We start from the raw sequence: 6,000 nt of genomic DNA on the forward strand, positions 1-6,000 counted from the left end.
CCTGTTTGTAAAAAAGGCTCACACTAGTGTCATATTAGGTATCATCCTTGTATAAGGGAGCATGGAATTTGGTGAAAATAATTCCCAAGGATTAATTTATCTGTATTTTCTCACTGGCATAGTAAAGTAAAGCACACATTTTACCCCTTTGGTTCTGATGCTTGTTGCCCTCATCCTTTCTGTCCAAATAAAGTGAGTATCAAGTAAAAAAATCAAAGGTACAAATTATATGATACAAATCATATGTTAGCGTGCACTGTTCAGAAGTGGTGTTGCCTGGGCATTTGTCTCCGAAAGTTTTCCATCTACTCTCAAGCACTTTACATCCTGTCCTACAGCTAGGTCAGGTATTTCGTGTTTGTCACATAATGAAGAGAGTACAAGGAGAAGGGTGGTGGAGAAAGTGCATTAAACCAGACTGGTTTTTTAATTTCTTGTGATGAGCTTTATAAAACTTAGTCCTTGTAACACAAACAGCCAGTATTGTGAATTGGAGAATTATTGTATGGGGTCACGGTGAAACTGTACACATTAGAAAGAGTCATCTGAAAGCACCTTTAGCTCACCTCACCTCAGTTTAACAACTTTAGTACGCCTGCAGCAGGTGTCCCCATGTGGTAATTACCTAACTAGGAAAGGTCTATGTGTTGGTGTTGCTCTACTGCATTCAACAGATTGAATGTGGGCTTGTTGTAAATGAAGTGTAGGGAGAAACTGTTAGGGATTGTATGGGTAACAGCTGTCCACATGTCATCAATAACAAATAAATTATTTTATTAAAAATCTGAAAGAACAGCCAACAACTGGCTGAACAAATTGCTTTCTTCTAGATGCTGGCAAATTTCAAAATTAATTGTGTTTCTTTTCAGAATGCTTGCAGTATTTGGTGTTTCCTTGAATCATAAGCTTTTCTATATTATTTACATGTAGATGTAATATTTGTATTTGTTTTCATAATACATTCCAGGAAAGGATTATACTGTGCCTAGAACTCAGTAAGAATAATCATTCTTTGATGAACAATTGCATGTTCTCACCAGAATTGTTTCAGAGGTGTCTTCTGTATACCCTGCACAATGTTTGGAAAAGTTTCTGCTTTAAAACTAGACTGTATGGATGGATGTCAGTGCTGAAATGAACCAGAATGCTTTCCCAAAGTTTTTCTAAGATGATTCATACAGTGAGAGATATAGTTTATTCTCAAATAAGATAAATAAGAGCATTTGGGTCATAATTTATCGGAAAGGACTGAAGAATTAGAAATCCAACATAAAGCATGAGTTGCTTGTTTTTCTTGACAAGCCCACATATCTGTGTGCCTGTCTCACTTTTTCTGACTTCCCTTTCTTCAGTTACAGACAATTGAACATCTCTGACTTTATCAGCTCCTTTCAGCAGAGATAATTTGTGTTTTGGCACTACACCCTCTGAACAACAGCAGATTCTGTTGAATTGCCAGAAAAAAGTCTTTGGACTAAGTGATATTTTCCAGTTCTAGGAGTACCTTTCAATTTAAGCCATCCTTCGTGTTTTCGGGATTTGTGTGGTATGATAGCTTTTCAAGTAGAGCTATGTGTGGTTTGTGTTCTTGGAAAGGCTAGAATCAATTTCAGATGATAATCAGAGGAGAGCAAACTAGTTTTACAGAAAGGAACAAAGATGCTTTGTCTTGAGTCATAGTTGCATGTGACTGTACTCAGATCAAAGAATGTTAACGATGTCCTTCCTGGCCAGGTGGTGGTTGTGTGGTTGCAGCATACACTGCTGCTTGTCTCTGGCCTGATGCTTTGTAAGAGCAGCAGTTGGTGTAAACTGGTAGCCAGAATTCAACAATGTTGTTGTTGTTGTTCTTGCCTGTGGGGATGCTGTGCTGTGCTCCAAGGTTCTGCCATTGCTGGTGAGTAAGAAAAGCTGCAAATACCTTGTGATCAGTCTCAGACAAGAAGTTAGATTCTGTACAGTCACCTTCTAGTTCTACAATTCAGTTGCTGTTGTCAGTTGTTACAATTCAGATGATTTTTCTGGGGGGAGACTCTAATTTCTGTTGCAGGCAGTTCTTAAGTGGTTAACGCTTTTCACAGTAAATTTCTCAGGACATATCTTTTTTATTTTTGAGGCATGTGAGCCAAAGTTTCTAAGATTCAGAAAAAAAATATGTTAAAATTGCTTGAATTTTTGAAAACTAAATGCTAGCTTGGAATCTTTGTTCCTGTTTTTATTCACTTAAATCCTGACCAGCTCATAAAATGTCTTGATATTACTGAGAAATGAAACAGGAGCAATGCTCATACTCTGAACACCTAGTGCTGATCTGAGTTTCAGACCTCTGTCCTCAGAAACAAGTGCCAGCAGATTTAACTTATTTTGTCACACCTGGACCTGAGATTCTTCACTTAGAGAGAGATAGGAAGGTAAACATGTTGTGCATATTATTTTTACTCATTTTCAGACAACTGTCAACATTGTAGAAAGTTAAAATGTTGAATAGATGTTGCCCCATTTCATCTCACTTAGCTGGGGTCTCTGGAAAAGAGATATCTTTTGTTTTTCCATCCTAAAGTAATTCTGATTCTTGCTGACAGGCTGCATTCACTTTCCTCTGGCACAGTAGCTCTGGGCCAAATCAGTTCATGGCTGCATAGAGCATGTTCTCTTGCTGAATGGCTGGAAATGCTCCGTGTAGCAGAAAGCAAATTCAGTCTGGATCTAATATCCACACTACCAGCACAGTGCAGATTTAAAGTATTGTTTCATAATTCTGAGTTCTTAATAAAGATGTGGCATAAATTCAGAATGCATTTAAGTGCCAGTATATCTCAATAATAGTAGTTATATTACCTGACACATGTATTCTTCATAATTTTGCTCAGAACTTGAGAAGAGGGATTTTGTGTAGAGGTCCAGAGGAATTCTTTTAACTCCAAGGGTTTTTAATCTGGAAGCAGTTTGAAAAGAATGAAGAAATAAATACTTTTCCAAATATACTCCTGAAATACGGCCCCTTTTATTAACTAAAGAATTGATACTAGAGCAATTAATAGAGATTAAAATCAGGTACATTAACACGAAAATAACCCCCCATCAAATAGAAGATAAAATATTAGCTATTTACTGGGATTTGCTATGACAAAATATATTTGGACATCAAAGATCATGAACTGCTTCTGGCATTTATAGAAATTACAATGAATGAATCAGCTGCTAATCCGGAGTTTAAGGCAATTTGATTGTACAGATGACATTTTGAATAAGTGACACTCATTTTTAAACCACGTGGACTGCAGTGGATTTCCTAGGGGTCCTAGGGAACATTTTTCCAAATATTTTGCCTACCTTGCTGTAATCCACTGTCATTTTGAACATAGCCCCATTTCACCAAGTCCCATACAACCAAAATGTTCATTAAACATTTTTTAATTATTATAGCTAAGCATTTCTGATGACTGTGAGATTGTGAAAGGAAAGCTTCTGAAACTGTTTATGTAACTCCACTGAGTTCTTCTAATGTCGGGCAGCTTTGTCTTTTTAATATGTAACTACAGTTATTTGAAAGATTATTGCACTTCAATGTGCAGAAGGTCAAGGGAGGAGAAGAGGAAATAATTCCGTAACTGTAATATCAGTTGAAAACAATAAAAATTTTTAGGTAGTTGATATAAGAACCAGTTTAACACTAGCTGCCCTTTCAGTTCATCTCATTTATGACCTGCTAAATACAAATACAATAAATAGCTGATCTGAATAGTCTGAATATTGTTTAATATCTTCTGGTGGAAATTTGAGACTTATTTTTCTTTTAAAGTGGAACCTACATGGATGGAGCTCAAATCTCATGGGAAAAATGCTAATTTCAGATTTACCAGTTTCTGACAAACAAATAATAATAATAAAAAAATCTTTGCTGTATTTAAAAAAATATACAAATAATAACTCTAATATTAATTAGAAAATATTCCTAAGACAGAATTTTTGGATGCAATTTATTTTGTCTCCCATAGAAAGAATAAACTGAGGGCCAGTCAATTTGTGCAGTTTTAATTCCGGTATTTACTATACATCTTAGAATCTAGACTGTGAGCCTTCAGCTATTAAGCCATGGTTTTGACTTCGTAGATGGCAATTGGAATCATGGTCACAGTCAAGTCAGTAGCAAAGCTACCAGTGAAAGTGAGACTCCACCCTGCAAGTAGTAGGAGCAGTCAAGGCAGCTACTGCTAGGGCTGAGCACGCATCTAGTTCTTATGGTGGTCTTGACCATTGTTAGAATGATCTGTGGAAATTTATTTACTGTCTGATGACATTAGATAATGATATAGTTTCTGTGAATATAGTATTTGGGGTTCTTTATAGTTTTAGATGTATTTTTTCTGCTTAAGCCCTGTTAGGTAGAGAAGAACCTAAACAACAGAACGTCTGTTCTTTTTAACTAACTCTTCCATATGAATGAATGTAACATAATTACTGGGGTCTAATTATTAGTCCTTCTTACAGATAAAAACTATATAGGGGTTAGCTATTAATATATGTATAAATATGCCTTCATTCATAATATCAGCCTTACCCCAAAGTCAACTAAAGCTTTTCTGGCATCATTAAACAGTAGGTTAGCTTAAGTGGTTTAGGACCAGGTTTTTGAATAGTTATCTAACATTAAAAACTCTTGCCATATTTGAACCAATAGCAAACTGTTCTTTCATTTAAATAGGGAAAGGGCTTTCAGTCTGCCCTTTGTATTTCAGAAAAGATTGAGTATTGTGTTTTTGATTTGAGGAGCAAAAGGCTCCTAAGTCAAAAATGCTTGCTTACTTGTAAGCAGTTTCCACTTAGAACGAATTCAGACAAAACTAAACTTGTGACATGGTTAATTTTTAATAATGTTGCATAGTCATAATATCTCTTTCATACATCTTTTATTAGTATTTTTGTTGAATTATAATGTTTTTAAATAAACCCACTTTTCTTATGTTTTGAATCAAATTAAAAATGAAAAGAACATGTTTATTTGAAATTGTTAAGGTTTATATAACAGGTTTCTGATCCTCATAACTTCTGAAACAGTTCAGTGAGAAAACCTTGAAGCAGGCTTGAAATAAGTTTTAAATTAAAAGTCTCTTAGTCAAAAGAAAGTCAGTTGTGTGCTTACTGAACAGCATTTTTATGAATAAAAGACTAGAGCAATTAAGGAAAACACATACCATCTGTAAATACTGATTTTTTTCATATTCCTAAATTATACTGTCTCCATTTGTTGTATCTCAAAGAAAGCATTTGTTTACATAGAAAAAATAAATGTAATATAATCAGATTAAAAATGAAATGAAACATAAACTCTTCTACATTTATTAACTTTAAATAGTGTAACTCAAATGGTAAAAATATTGATCTAGTCTTAGATTAAACATACATTGCTTATCAATTTTGTTTTGTACAAATGCAGATTAAATTTTGAACTTGTGTACTCCCCCTACAGACTGCAGCATAGACTTTGCTTCCACATATCCAGGGCTGAAAAAGACTTTTTTCCCATTTTTGTAAAAAAGCTGCTATCTCAGTGGTTGTCAGGCTTTTGTGTTTTTAACATGGCTAAATACTACGTCAAACATCAGAGCATATAAATGATTTCAAAGCACTGTCTCTAAATTCTTTTTCAGCTGGCTGGGGGAGGATTTCCATTTCCTACTTCTTTCACAACTTACTGTAGTGACTCCACAAAGTCACCCAGGAGGCTTAATACTGTTAATGGAAAAGAAAAACTTACTTTTGGTTTGGGATACTTTTTCCCCCCTCCTCTTAGCTCTGCTCTGTGCCTGCTTCCATTGGCAGCACTGGTAGAGCTCCAAGAGAGTGCTTATGTCAGTTGTATTTGCTGGAAATCTTCCCAGGCTTCTTAGTAGCAAGTGATTAGAGCAAGAGCAGCAGCAAGCAGGAGTAGCTTTCTCTCTGTAAAGGGAAAAGAGGTCAAACAGGATTTGATTCTGACAAGAAGGTTGGCTGACTGGT

The sequence above is a fragment of the Falco punctatus genome (assembly GCF_963210335.1).
Source record: "Falco punctatus genome assembly, chromosome: 15".
NCBI classification, from domain to species: Eukaryota; Metazoa; Chordata; class Aves; order Falconiformes; family Falconidae; genus Falco; species Falco punctatus.